Consider the following 16,198-nt stretch of genomic DNA (forward strand, 5'->3'; position numbering starts at 1 on the left):
AGGTAGCCTTGAAGCCACCACAGAGATTACAAAATATCCAGCACTATACTAGACATTATAAAGAAAAACAAAGAGGGAAATATGTTTTAAGCCAGGCAAGTGACAGGTCAAAATCATATTATTGGAAGAGTACTTCTTAATCACAATCTCCAGTTATGATTTATAGCTAACAATCAAATTTAATATGAAAATTAATATGCATAGAATCTCAGCATGGTTTACACATAAGTTTCTATTTGAACAGGCTTCTAGGGCACATAGGAAATATGATCAAAATGTACATAGTTTGTAAGTCCAAAACAATGAGAATCTTGAGTCTGTTTCTAATTGGGCATTTTTTTTTTTTTAAATCAAGAATACTGAGGCCAAAGTGTTTGCTTCAAAATCTAAGTACATCTGATATTGACTTCATGTCATTGATCGTCTCCGCTAACACTATGGTTGTCACCATCATCGTCGTCACCACCACCCACCATCAGTAAACATTCATAAAGTGTCTACATGTCTGCAGCACGGGAAAAAGGGAAATCAAAGGGCTATAAGGCATAGTTACTTCTTTCAAAGGGCTTAAGATCCAACCAGAGAGAGAAGACACAAATTAACAGAGAAATACAGGGGCAAAATGTGATAAGTCAGAAAGAGCTAGGCTATGCTGCAGAAACAAATAACCCCCACATTTTGGAGGATTATAACAACAGAGGTGATTTCTCAGTCCTTCCACATGGCCATCACAGATTGGCATGGGGACCTTGCTCACTACAGTCACTTAGGAACCCAGGCGAATGAGGACACCTTACTGATATTTTTATAATCATTGAAGCAGGAGAAAGGGAAGATGATGAATCTACCCAATGGTTCTTTTTTTTTTTTAAGATTTTATTTATTTATTTGACAAAGAAAGAGAGAGCACAAGCAGGGGGAGCGGCAGGCAGAGGGAGACAGAGAAGCAGTCTCCCCACTGAGCAGGGAGCCCGATGCAGGGCTTGATCCCAGGACCCTGGGATCATGACCTGAGCTGAAGGCAGACACTTAACCACTCAGCCACTCAGACACCCCCTACCCAATGGTTCTTAGAACTTCCTCCTAGATGTTACACTTGTCACTTCTGCTCATCATCTAAAGCAAGTGCATGTTCACACCTAAGTTTAAGGGGGTGGGAAACTGTGATTCTACCATATGCTACGAGAATATACATATTTGGTGGGCAACACAAATGCTCACCACATGTACATATTAAGAGTCAAATAGGTTGTATGGACTGAGTCCACATGCTGTAGAAGTTTAGAGGAGGGAATGAGCAATAAAATCTAGGATGGTAATTAGTTCTTTTACTCATTTATCTTTTATTCAGTGTACATGTGTAGAGTACTTCCTAGCACTAGGTACTCTTCTAAGCAATGCTCCTACAGCACTAAACAATACTGACAAAAATACCTGCCCTCCTGCAGACTATTTTCTAGTAGGGGAAGATTTGAGCAGGGCCTTGAAGGATGAGTAGCACTGAGACAATTATATAAGGAAGAACATTCTCAGCATAGAAAATAGAGTTTGTTTCACATGAAACCAGAAAAATATCAAGAAGGTAATGATGAAAAAATCAGTTCACGAATATAACTTGTTCAACTTCTATGTAATTAAGGGCCATTTATAAAAACCATGGTAGCATGGTTTAAAAAATTGTTTTGATAACATGGAATTAATATGGGTGCTTTAAATTAATTTTTAATCGCTCCATATTCTTATTAGATTATTATTAGATTATATTATATGTGAAATACAATGATTTAGAGATGTTTCGCTGGTAATTTGCTTTATAACACGTCTTTATTTCTTGAAATGTTTTGGTAGTGGAATAATTTGAGAAAGGATTATTGTGAGTTATGATCACTCCCATATTTCTATCCCTTAAAAACTCTCAGAAGCCTTAAAACTTTTTAATGTTTTGCATATCTATAAAATATGCCATCACCTCTGAAAATAAATTTACTAGTATTCTGAAGGAAGGCAAAGTAAAAACAAACTTATAGCTACTTTCATATAAATAAATCAGGAAAACAAAATCAAATACTCATTGAGATCTTTAGTTCATTTTTTACCTACTCACTATTGATGAGGCCATCAGTAAACTCTAGACTTGGATAGATGAAGTACTTTGTTGTCCGAATTACCCATCAGACTACAAATTAGTGAGGACAAAGGGGTGATATCATTTATCTTGAACAATCTGTGAGGAGGGGACTGACAAGATCATCACAAAAGCAAGTGTGTGTTCACACCTAACTTCAAGGGGGTGGGAATGTGTGATTCTACCATATGCTAGGAGAACTGTACATATCTGGTGGGCAACATGCTCACCACTAAATGTACAAATTAAGAGTCAAATAAGTTATATGGACTGAGTAAATCTTTTGTAAATCTTTTCAGATGATGAAAGTTTAGATGATTTGTGAAAAAAATAAAAATAAAACCATATCACCTCACACCCATCAGGATGGCTACTCTAAAAAAAAAAATCAAGTAGAAAATAGCAGGCATTGAAGAGGTTGTGGAGAAACTGGAACTCGTGTGCATTGATCGTGGGAATGTAAGATGGTGCCACCAGGATGGAAAACGCTGTGATGGTCTCTCAAAAAATTAAAAATAAAATTGCCATATGATCTCATAATTCAATTTTGGGGTATAGCCCAAAATATGGAACAGGGATTCAAAGGTTATTCATATACCATGTTTATAGCAGCATTATTCACGACAGCCGAGTGGTGGAAGCAACCCAGGTATCCATCTATGGATGAATGGATAAACAAATCTGGTATATGTATATAATGAACTTTTTTTTAGTTTTATAAAAGAAGCAAATTCTGAAACATGCTAAAACATGGATGAAACTTGAAGACTTTATACTAGATGAAATAAGCCGGTCACACAAAGACAAATACTGTATGATTCCACTTACGTGAAGTACCTAGAGTAGCAAAATTCATAGAGACAGAAAGGAGAAGGACAGGTACCAGGGCCTGGAGGGAGGGAAGCAAGAGGAGGTTAGTGTTTAATGGGTACAGAGTTTTGGTTTTGCAAGATGAAGTGGAGAGGGAGGACGGCCACGGTTGCACAATGTTAATGTACTTAATGCCATTGAACTGTACACCTAAAAATGGTTAAGATGGCAAATCTTATATTAAGTGTATTTTACTGCAATTACAAATAATTTTAAAACACAAACAAACAAAAGAACAACAAAAAGAAATTTTGAAACTTCCAGACCTGGTAAAATCAGTCACCCATTATTTTTTTCCTCAGTTTGAGGCATCTCGTTTTATATTTTATATTAGACAGTAATTCTCTAATGTGGCGCTTCCACGTTCCCCACCGTCCAAACCTTGGTGGCTCTGCCCTCTGCTACATTCCGAGAGTTCCTATCCTAATTAACATTTCAGTCGAATCAGATTTTCTGGCTCCGAAAGTGTGATCTATCAATTGCTGGCATATCTTGGGATATAGCCAAGCATGACCCAGTTAACCACGGTTGGCTACAGTGGGAAAGGCAGCCTGAGAGTGGCCAGGGGCACAAGCACCAGGGAACGGGTGCCAAGAAAAAATGCAGTTAGCAGAGTAGGCAGCAGGGCAGGGCTCCTCCATCAGTCCAGAATGAGTATTGGAGTGGTCCGTTATAACAAAACTGCAGGGTATTCCCACATGGAATTCTGGCACATGGTGATGTTCTGGGGTCCAACAAGAACTTAGATAGGAAGAAGATATTGGGGGAAGTTATGAGCAGTTCATGGTTTAGATTGTCCCTCGAAGGGAGGTTGACAAGAGTGTGGCAGAGCTTCCAGCCTCCAGGGAAGAGAAGTTAGCAGGTGGGAAGGGCAAACTTCTCAGCACCCAGAATCCGCGTTAGCAGATCTTGCCACAGAAATGGTCCAGAAAGGGTGACTGAGCCCAACTTCTAGAATGTGGGGCTAAAGTTTACATCCCTCTTGCATAAAGTCAGGACTGACCACAAGCTGAGCAGGACATGGTTATGGCCACAAGGACTGCGGGCGAGCCAATTAGTCAGGAATGACTCATGATAAAATCGAATCATCCGTTCTAGAGACATTGAGCTTTGGCAGTTGTTAGTATTCTCAGCAGCTTCTCAAATATAAGGAGCCTATTAGTAAAGAATCTAGCGTCCTGAAGATCACAAAGCATGTCAGAATTTAAAAACAAAGAATACTTTGAGGTAGAAGCACCCTAAGCTCTGTGTCCCCGCTGAAAGGAAAAGTCTTGGCAAAACATCCATTCCCAGTATTTCTCTGGTGTACTCGACAAATGCTGTATCATCATGACTGGCCTCATAGAAAGATCCTGAACAGAGAGACACTGTTGGCCCTCGTGAGCAGACTCACAATCAGAAACAGAATTTTGTTTATTTAACATATATATATTGTACATGTCATATATTATTAGGGATTGTAAACACACACACATACATATGTAAGCCATTTCAAGTCCGATGGGAGTGTGCACAAAATCCTGGGCTTCACAGCAAAGAGAAAGCAGCTATAAACCAGCAAAAAAATCCACACGCCATCCTTCAAGAGCTTTGGTCAAGTGCTGAGAGTTGTGCTCTTCAGAGTCTCTGACCTGGGCAGCACTGGCATTTTATCAAGGAGGACACTAAGACTGGGGAGCTGAAGTTATTTTCTCAAGACCTCTTGCCCAGGGGATGGCAGTCCTGAGGTAGAATCTAACCGTGAAGGGGATAAGGAGAATTAGAGATCCGTATAAGTCTCACTATGTGGTGATGGATGCTAACTAGACTTATTGCGGTGACCTATTTCACAGTATACACAAACATTGGATCATTATGTTGTACACCTGAAACTAATATAATATTATGTTAATTATATCTCAGTTTAAAAAAGGAGACAACCACATATGCCGGTATATATTCATAGTCTTTCTAAAGGGAGATTATAATGCAAAAAACTAATGAAGGCATTTACTTCTAAACTTTATTTTAAGAGGAGGATTGGGCAGTGGGGGTGGTGATGAGGTCTAGTCCAACAGGAGCTCACAACAGCACTCATCACTACTTAGGAAAATCTCCGCTCTAAGAAATCTCTGCTCCAGAATTGTAGCTGGGTGGTTTCCTCGCTTAGACAGCTCAGACATTAAGATGTAGTGACTGCCTTTATTCTTTAAAAGAAAACAAACAAACCAACCAACCCCAGGCAAAATGACAGTCTGCAGGGTAACTGAGTTTCATGGTCTCTGCTGAGATGGAGGAGGAAGAACCCGCCCTCCAAGGAAGCCCACTTTCCTCGGCATCACGGTTACCCTGCCTCCAGCGCTCCGCCCGCTCAGCCGCTACCGGGTATCAGTGGCTCACGGGTTGGCAGGAGACCTCTGCTCATTCTTCCTTTCCCAGACTGAGAACAATGCCAAGTGACAGGGCCAGCCTTGGAAGAAGAAAGCAGGTATATAAAATAAACTCTGGGCTCAGAAATGCTCCAATTCATAGTGTGTTATAATCGACCAAGAATACCTCTGTATTAGTTTTCAATTGCTGCTGAAACAAATCACCTCAAATTTAGTGGCTTAAAACAACACACGTGTATTATCTTATAGTCCTGGAGGTCAGAAGTCTGCAATGGGTCTCACTGGGCTACAGTCAAGGTGCTGGTAGGATTGTTTTTCTTTCTGGAGCAAGGAGGGGAGATTCTGTTTTCTTGCCTTTTCCAGTTTCTAGAGACTTCCTGCATTCATTGTGGCTCCCTTCCATCTTCTAAGCTAACAATGGCTAATGGAGTCTTTCTTGCATGCTATCGTATTAGCATATTAATCAAAATTGTTTCAGATTCCCAGTCTAATAATTACAATATCCCTGCCATGTCTGGCTTTGATGCTTGACCTGTCTCTTCGAACTGTGTTTTTGGTCTTCCGGTATGCCTTGTCGTTTTGTAGCTGCTCGGGACATGCTGGGTGAAAGGAACGGCTGTAAATCGGCCTTCGGGAAGGAATGTGGTGGTGAGGTGTGGGGGACGGGCAGCCTTCTGGACTCCTGTGATCAGTTCCCAGTCTTCTAGTGAGCGTGTGCCTCTGTGCTGTGAGCTCACAAGTGTGTCTCAGTTTTTGTCTCCCCCATCTTAGGTGGGAAGGGATGGCTAGAGGGGGCTGGAATTGGGCATTTCCTTTCCCAGGTCACTTAGGCTCTGAGAGGACCCCAGCTGGTTAGGCTCTGGTTAATTAGTTTCCTCTGAGGTCAGCCCTCGTTAAGAACAAGTGCTCTGGTGTATTTCAAAATGATTCTTTTTCCTCTCCCCTGGCCAGAAGCCTGCCAGGATGTTTCTCCCATATTTACTGTGGGAACCTGGTCGAGCTCCTTGAGGTAAGTGTCACTACTTTGGGCAGGCTGTCCTGCCTCAGCATTGGTTCCCCTGGTGGTCTCCTCTCTTGAGTCCCCACTCAGGGAAGCTGAGAGGGAGAAGCAGGCCCCCCGCTGAGCAGGGAGCCTGATGTGGGACTGGATTCCAGGACCCTGGAATCATGACCTGAGTCGAAGGCAGGTGCTTAACCGACTGCGCCCCCCAGGCGCCCCCCACCCCCCCTTTTTTTTTTTACATATAAGGACCTTTGTGATTGCACTGGTCCTAACCAAATAGTCCAGGATATTCTCCCCATTACAAAATCTGTTGATTAGCAACCTTAACTCCATCTGCAAGCTTAATTTCCCCTTGCCACATAACATAACAAACATATTTGCAGGTTGCAGGGACTAGGACATGGACATCTTTGTGGCGGGGGGAGGATTATTCTGCTTACCGCAAGATCCTTTGTCAGAGCTTTTTTGGGGGGAGGTGAGAGATAGGCAGAGAACACGGTGACATCATGAGGAGAGGAACCAGGGAACCTCAAAACATGGCAAATATCCCCATTTCCTGAATCCCAAGATGTCTCCACAATATTCTTTATTTTATTATTTTTTAAAGATTTTATTTATTTATTCATGAGAGACAGAGAGAGAGAGGGAGAAGCAGGTTTCCCGCTGAGCAGGGAGCCTGAAGTGGGACTCTATCCCAGGACCCCGAGATCGTGACCTGAGCCAAAGGCAGACGCTTAACCGACTGAGCCACCCAGGCGCCCTCCACAATATTCTTTAAAAACCTGTTGTTCCTTCTGTCTTTGTCTCTCAGTTCACCCCAGGAGAATTTAAATTTCATCTGTTTGAGGAGTGGGTTTCTCATGACATACAGACACAGTATGTGATGAAGGAAAATAAAAGGCCTCTTTCCCGGGGCCAGTGGACCGAGCTTCCAAACCAGTAGTTTTCGACGTGCAAGTTTCAGTCCTCCGTTGATGACAGTAATGACTCCTGAGATCAGTTTAGAGGGTGGGGAATGGGCGAGAGAGAGGGAGAGGGAAGGAAAGACAGACAGGGAGGGAGGGAGGGTGAGAGGAAGAAGGGACGGACAGAAGGAGGGAAGGAAGGAAGAGAAAGATGAAGCTATGAGGGTGCCTCACGGGCTCTAGGATAACGAGGGTTTCGGTTCTAACTGCAGGTGTGCACCGGCTTACGGTGTAAGACGTATGTTCCCAGTGAAACGGTCTGAACTCTAGGGGCTCGCGGGGCAGCCGCAGATGTGCGCGGGGAGAGGCTCCCCTGCAGAGGAGGCTCCCCCTGCGGAGGAGTCGCCCCTCATCCCTGCTGGGAAAGGCGAATCTGCTTACCCGTGCAGAAACGTTCCAAAGGACTTTAGGGGACCGAGGAAGCAAAAAGGACAGCAACGTGGAGAAAGATCAGAACAGAAGAGGGAGAGATGGGAGTTCAAAGGAAAAAGAGAAAGTGAAATGAAATGAAGAACGTTAGTCCAGTTAGATAAGCACAACAAAAAGAGTAGACTCAAAAGAAATCGGCCAGGAAGATAAGCCCACACTCAAACGCCTTCCTGGGTGAAAGAACAAAAAAGGGAAACCTCGCAAACGCGAGCCCAACCCACCCTGTGCTCAGTATTGCCTCTGCCTGTGGCGGCTGAGCCGGCTCTCGGTCCCCGCGCCTTCGCAGACACGCGCCACGGACGCACCACGGCTGGCCGGCGGGCCTTGTTGGCCCTTAGCCGTTGTCACCTGCAGCTGTCCTTGTGCGGTGAAATCAGAGCAGGAGGAAGTGAAAATGACAGGGGACCTGGTCTGAGCGACGGGCGGTCGGCCACGCAGCCCCCACAGGCGCTTCCTGTTTAATGCTTGCTGGAGACCCAGTGTCAACCCGACGATCAATTCATCACCAGCTCAGGTGCAACTGCTATTAAGCACTAGTAGATGCAGACCCGGTCCCAACAATCCTGGACATAGAGGAGAAAACTGGCTCTCAGAGGGGTGCAAGAAATTATAACGCATCAGTAAGTGGCAGGCTGCGACTCTAGCCACCCTCTGACCCCCTTGCAGGGCCCTTTCTGCCACAAGGACTTCTGCCCTTCGAGAACAAACTTTTCAAGGACCCATGCCTATCACACATGGCAATTGTATCAGCCATTGATGCCTGAGATCTCCATGTCTCCATCCTCTACAATGTCCCTACTCTGAGGCTTGGACAAGTGGGTTCTTGGGAGTGGAGTGGGTAGGTTACATTTGGTGGAGAGTGGGGAGCCCAAGAACATGCCTTTCTCCCCCCCATCAGGGTTCCAGGATAGGCATGGTGGATAGATGAAGGCAGCCCTCTCTTCCCAAGATTAAAGTGAAGCTAGGGTCTCCTTTCTTCTCCTAAAAAGGAAATGCTTAAAAAGAAAGAAAAATACTATTGCCACTTCGCTCCTATATAAAACTTTACCAACACCTGGTTAAGCATTATACTCACATCCATTTTATGTCTCCCTGGTGTAACTACAATGTCAGTGTACCAGTCACTACTGTTCTTCCTACTGTTTTTTTCCACTTGCTTTTTTTCCTCATTATGTCCTCAAGCACCCACCTGACTGGGAACTCAGCACAACCTGGAAGATTCTAATGGAGAGGAGCAATGAATCTGACATGAAATTTCTGGAGGAGACAGCCACTCCAGTGGATGTCTGGGAACTGGATGGGGACTCTGGAGTCCTGCTCACCTGCCTTTCAATGTCCTTGAGAAGAGAATGTCTAGAGAAGTGGGGATGGGGAGGAGGGGCATGTGGACCTCCAGAGGGTGGGTGACATGAGGACTCATGATCTCAGTCACCTGTTGTCTCCTCCCATGTGGCAGGCTGGACACTGGGTAAGACAGAGTGGCATCATGTCGCATCCTTAGGAGGAAACATTAGATTACACAAAATGAATCAGAAGTCTATCCTTCAGGACTTAGTTTAATAAACAGAGAAGCACTATGAATCTCCCGAAGAGGAAGATGGCATGAAGTCAGGGGTGGGATCCAGATTTGTGAGTCCTAGAGCTCTCTTTGGTGTACCTTTCAAGAAAAGTAACACTAAGTGTGGGCAAAATATTATTAATCTTGTTATACAGAAGAAGAAGCGGGTTTCAGAGCAGTCCAGAGAATTATGGTCCACAGAGCACAAAATCATGAATATAAACGAGATGTAGAGCTTTGGATGTTACCCATACAGATAAAGCTTATGCCTTCTTAGGTCGTGCTTAATCCAACTCTATACTTCACCTTTTCTGAACATATTTTACTGCTCTTTTGGGGGGAAGGTGAGGAGGGGACAGTGTCTAGGGACCATGTTTCAAAAAACACTCTTTGGGAACTCTGACCTGGTCTACATGTAAATTCGGGGTCTTTGGCAGGTAGCCTGGCTCCGCCCGGAAGTGTCTGGGCACATGCTCTCATCCACTTGAATCCCTTTTCGGCACTGCTTTTCTGATCCACTGAGCACAGCAGTGGCCCTCGGACTGGTGCCTCTCTGACACGAAATGATGAAGAAAGAAAAGTCACTTGCACCTTGATGATGGCTTCAGGGCGTTCATTGTTTTTCTTGCTGTTTGATGAATCCTAGACACTGTGCAAAAGGTTGAGAGCTCCCAGAAGGTGGACAGGTGGTGATGCCTTCCAAAGGGAGGGAGCCAACGTGCTGGGGGGCCGCTTGGCCCAAGTGGAAGTAAACTCTGCAGAAACCACTTGGAGAACAGTTCCTTTCAGTTTGCTGGCTTTTAAAATGTTCCTCATTTCTGATTCATGGCACACAAGTCAGTGTGTGACAACTGTCAAGGATGAACTACAGCTGCGCTTCTAAGCAAACAGTGCTAATGTGTTTCTGATTACCTTAGCAATGCTACCGTTTCCTGCATGTGAGCTCATCAAGGTTGATTATCAGGAGTGAATGCCATTACTGTGAGCTCCTGTTAACACGTGTGTATATATTTCTAGCTGTAATTTGGCTTAATACCAATGCAAATATCAATAAAATCTGAATTAAGTGTAAGATAACGGGCCTAAAACTAGAGCGCAAAGGATTTAGATTAGCCCTGAAGACTTACTAAGAGGGACAGTTGCTACACACTGAAATAGGTTAGGGCAAGTTATAGAATCTGTTTCCCTGGAGGTTCTTAAAATAAGACGATGTCTATTCTACAGAAGAATGTTCCAGGAGCCTGACAGAAGGAAGATAGCCTAATTTAGCTGTCAAGGTCTTCTAACAAAAATCATAGGTACTCTGCTCAAGGTATCCATTGAAGAGCCTTATTACCCAGGTGGCATTTCGGTGCCTTACCGCCTTGCTGATGCTATTTCTGTTAGGAGAGGTAGAAATTCCATTTCAGGTCAAACTAGCCAGGTATGAACTTATTACCATTTCCACAGTGCCTTCTTACCACTGTGCTGATTATACTCTACACAGGAAGGTAATTATTATTGTTGTTGTTACTACTGCAATAATTATTGTTTTTGCCTACCAGTTTTTAGCACTCACTCCCCCTATGTGAAGGCACTATGTTAGCTCTTTACACACATTACCTCATTTTCCTCTCATAACAACATCTTAAGATGAGCATTATTATATCCATTTCAGAGGTATTTCAACTGAATCTTGGAGAAGCTCAGTAGCCTGCTGGTCCTACGTCAGGATTCAGACCCAGGTCTGTTTGATTCTAAAGCCCATGCTTTTATGTACCACAGGTATGGCTAATGTTTTTAAGAGCACATCAGACCACATCTAATGTTGGCTCTTGTATATAATCTCATTGGGAAGCTATGCTTTTCTGTTGGTGCTCAAAAGATGCTGGGCTCTCTTTTGGCCCTGACTTCATTTCCACAGACACCTCAGAAGTTCACAAAAAATGACATTTTTTCCATCAATCCCTGAAGCTTTAGGTTGAGAAAGGTTTTCATAACTATTGACTATTTAACGTGTAAGGGATCTCATTAGGAAAATAAAAGTTCTGTTTAAAATGTTTGAAAATGTAATAGATTCTTTTGAAAATTCTCAAAATTCTTTGAAAATCCATTGAGGGCTTATCTTAAGAGGAGAAGAAACCACTTGAGGATTATTCAACACCAAACTTGGCAAGTTGGGGGAATAATCAATCCAGTTATTAAAAAAAAAACAACAAGATAAAAAACAAGGTGTGAATGATAAAATAATGATGTCAGGTTTTTTATGGGACTTTGTGACAAATACAAGCGTGTACACCTTGTATTTCCATCACAATCAACTGTATCTCCCCACACTGATGTTCATCACAGAGTTTACACAGTGACCTAGAAACATCTCACCCAGGGGCACCTGGGTGGCTCAGTCAGTTGAGCGTCTGACTCTGGGTTTCAGCTCAGGTTGTGATCTCATGGGTCGTGGGATCAAGTCCCAAGTCAAGCCCTGCGTGGGACTCTACGCTCAGCGGGGGTCTGTTTGAAAGAGTCTCTCCCTCTGCTTCTCCCCCCACTCGCATGCACTCTCTCTCTCTCAAATAAATGAATAAATCTTAAAAAAGAGAGAAATATCTCACCTATTCAATGACCCGTGTCCAAGAAAGGCCAAAATGATGACCTATAGGAAATGCATTAATTTAGCAGCTGGTGAACTTTAGAGCAAGACAGATGGTAGAGGTGATGATATTGCATGAAATGTTTCCTCCCTCAGCAAGATTGTCAAAAATGTGCTTCTCTGCTATTTTCTCTATCAAAGAAGGGGTGGGAGGAAAGATTCTCTTATTAGTGTCTATAACAGATATATTTTCCTTAAATAAGATGTAGGTCAGTGATAAGCATGAACTTCATGTATATTTTTTATGCATATTATAAATGGGAAAAAATTAGCTTCATGATGAAAAAAGCATAATATTCTTTTGATAAGAATTTTGAATTTATTATATTTAAAGTTTTTACTCTGGTTCTAATAGACTTTGGCTTTCATATGTTGGCTACAGCTAAATGTAGGCAAAATCAGGTTTATTTTCTGTCCCTGTTCTCCTTATAAACCTTTATCAGATCTGAAATTCCCTCTTAACTGTGAATGGCTCCATTCTCCTGCCGGCCTCCTATGTTCCCAATCTTGTCGAACCTTTCCCTTCTACCATTTTGTCTAGAAAATCACCAATTTCCTGACTCCTTGTTCTACAGGCTTTCTCAAAGCCATAAGCCATATACTGTCTCCATTCTCCGGGTGTGAACCAGACTGAATCCCAGTTTCTTATCTAGACAATGGGAAGAACTTTTTCTTCCCCACCATTAGCACAATTAGTTCCTCTTTTGTGTATGCAGCAAGCATACTTTTGATCACTTGCCTGACAAAATTAAGTCAGGGTTATTCAGCAAGCATTCTCTCAACTTTTACTCACCTCATTGTCTTGTATGCCTTTACTGTGGCCATCATATTCTGGGACAGTATGCCCACTGCTGTCCCTTCTCTCAAAGGCCCTCCACCTCTGAGGTATCTGCAAATCCTTTGGCCTGGCACTTTCCACCAACTGATGCCACTTGTGTTCCAACACTGTTCAAGATTGTCCTTTGTCATGATGTTTTCCCAGAGTGCATGTGGTTTCCATGTTTTCATTCCCACAACTCTCTTTAACATCTTTTTAGCCTTTAGGCACTGAATTGTACAATACAACTAAAGGTAGAAATTAAAAATTTACATGCAATTGTGTTTGTACTTCTACCTTTTCCAGTATCTATTGTGCAAGAGTCAATTTCCATTTTGGATGCCACACTCAGGCCTGGGGCAGTACCCACCCCCCAACATGACAGGTTCCCATCAGTCTCATCTCAGTCCAAGATCATCTTTAAAAAATTCCACATTCTCGGGCGCCTGGGTGGCTCAGTCGTTAAGCGTCTGCCTTCGGCTCAGGTCATGATCCCAGGGTCCCGGGATCAAGTCCCGCATCGGGCTCCCTGCTCAGCGGGAAGCCTGCTTCTCCCTCTCCCACTCCCCCTGCTTGTGTTCCTGCTCTCGCTATCTCTCTCTCTGTCAAATAAATAAATAAAATCTTTAAAAAAAAAAATTCCACATTCTCCTTAAAAATGTTGAAGTTGAAAAGTCCTTCCCTGAAAAAAAGAAACAAAAAAAAACACCCCCGAAGCCCAAAAAATCCTTCCCTGAGCTATGTAACCAAACTTCTCTTGCTGGATTTTATCTGTCCACTGAATATCTTGATCTCTTTTGTAAAGAGTTTTTTCTGTAAAGAAATCATTGATCCTAGAAGCTGAGTTTTAAAACAACTCTTTCTTTTTTCCTTAAATGTTGGATGAAAAAAGAGAATTTGAGATTTTTAAAAAGCATTTCTCTCTGTAAAAGTTGTTAAACAATCATCTTGGAGTTAAAATGCCTATTAAACTATTGGACTAGGATATATTTCTTTTTTAAGTACCAAATTTGTTAAGTATGTTCATATATATCAGCTTATTTTACCCTCACAATAATTCTTTGAGATGATTTTATTATTCTCATGCTATGGACAATGAACCCAAAGCTCAGTGCAGTTGAGCTATAGGTTCCAGGTCACCCCACGCTACAAGAAAAGTAGGATTGATGCTTTGGTTTCTTGCCATCTAAACCTAACACCCTTTCCTATTTCCTAGCTCTTCTGTGTCCTGGGCCTCTGGTTAGCACTGAGCCTCTTGGTGAGAAAGACACAGAGGACCATGCAGCATGGTTGACAATGGTGATGAGGTGCGCCAACCCGTGGGGAATGTGTCAGTGTGGATCAGATATTACATTCCCATATACATTTGGAACTATTTCTGGGCATTAATTTAGTTTTGTTGTTTTGTCTGTGTATTTACAGTTAGTACCACACTCTTCGTTATTGAAGCTCTTTATTTCAGTATTGGACAGGGCTGGTCCCTCCCTCGTTCCATTCCACTCCCAGCCCCAGATTTTCTTCTTGCTTTAGAACCAGCTTATCTAGGTATCTAGTTTATCTAGTTCAAAATATCATTCTGAAGCTTTTTTTGGGTCTTCTGTCAGAATTGTAGATTAGATCAGAGAGTGCTGACATCTTGATAATATTTTTTTTCTTCCTAATGTAGAACACAGTAGGTTTTTTCCATCTGTGCTAATGTTCTTTTGTGTCTGTTTTGTGTTCCCAGCACTGGTGTCTTCTTGTTTTTACTAGATCATAAAGTTAAATCTTTTTTTAACCACTTTTAAAATAATCTCCCTCTCAGATCATTCTCTGTATTTGAATGCTGCTGTCTTTTCCTCTCTCCCTCTGTCCTTTCTTCTGTTTCTCTCTCTCTCTCTCTCAGTCTCTCTCTCCCTCTCTCTTTCATACAGCATACTGGGGAACACATAACAACTTCTTCATTTGGAGTCATCAAGGGCACTTAAAAGAAATTGAACAAAAAGGTCCAGGACTTTTTGTGATGCATTAAGGTATTCTTTCTCCCTAGTAGAGCATGACAATAGGCTTCATGATGGAAGAACCCTTATCTGTTATCACTGCAGTTTTTCAAGTGCTAGAACAGTACTCGACATATAGTAACCCTCAGTAATTATTTGTTGAGTGAATGAATGAAAAATTCAATACAGGCCTTCCTAAATCCCTTTGGAACAACAAGGTGCTTGGTTTATGTTTGTTGGCAGGTCAAGCTACCTCCGGGTATTTTGTTGTAGAAAGTCTGTTTAGAAGAGAAGCAGTGTATAGACTATAATTGTCTTCCTATGTATGTTATACTGACCAATTTCTCCATTAAAATGTTAATAATAAATGCCCAAGGCTCCACTGAAAATAAATAGCCATATTCCTTTTGCTTATTAGCCACGGCCTTGAAATTCACACTTGCACAATGATGGCTCCAAAATGCATCCTAACAGATGGGTACTTCTTGAGCTGTCATAAGGCCGATGGAGAAAATCCAGTCAATGTGTGGCTTAAGTCTGCAAAGAACAGTCATCATTCTTATGAACCGTGTTATAAAGCAAGGCACTGGGCGCTTCATCGTTCTAGTGTTTCCTGGCAATGTGGGAGGCAACGTGTATGCAGGAAACACGGTCACACTGTGGTTTTAGAGGGGAGTTCAGGTTGTCTTTTATGAATATGCATGAGGGGCGGGGTCTTGAGTTTTCTTGAGTTTAACTTAACCCTCACAAGCCCATTTCCTGCCTATCATTTGAAGACGTTCCTTGAGGAGATTTGAAAAAGTGAGTTCTTTCTCCCCTTGTGGAGCATTTTACTTTTTTTTCTCTTAAAGAGGACAAGCTGCACCCTGATTTATTTTTATTCACTGTGAGTCACTTACTAGTCTTATTTTATAAATAATATTTTCTACATCTTACTCAGAAGCAGATGGGAAAGTTCAAGGAAGCACCCTCTGGAAAGAGGAAAAGTACTCAGTGTGGATCTGTCGTTGCGCCATTGCTACAGCCCGGGCAAGCAGCGCTGCGGTGAGGACAGTCCTCACAAAGCAGCATTTAGAGCGCGCTCTCTTTGTTTTAGAAGTGACTGGTATTGTGCTCTTCGTGTGAACTCTGTGTCTCCCGAGAAACGCAAAAACCAAGTTGGAACCGCTTGTCTGATATTCATGAAACAGGTCCCTGGGTCGAAAGGCTCCTTGGCCAGCTGGGAGCTCAGGAGCACGTACTTGACAATCGTTAGAGCCCGTGGTCTTTGTGAGAGGAAGTGGGGGAGGGGAGAGGAGCTCTAGGTCCTCTGAGCCAAGAGGCAGCTCCAGGAACCCACGTGGTGAACTGCATGTGCTGGGAAATGCCCGCCCGCGTCGCTCCTCCACTTGGCATATAGACTCAACTCCTGCCGGACAAAATTCACAAAGCAGACAGGGACTAGTAAGGTTGTT

The sequence above is a fragment of the Halichoerus grypus genome, chromosome 9, assembly GCF_964656455.1.
Source record: "Halichoerus grypus chromosome 9, mHalGry1.hap1.1, whole genome shotgun sequence".
Taxonomy (NCBI): Eukaryota; Metazoa; Chordata; class Mammalia; order Carnivora; family Phocidae; genus Halichoerus; species Halichoerus grypus.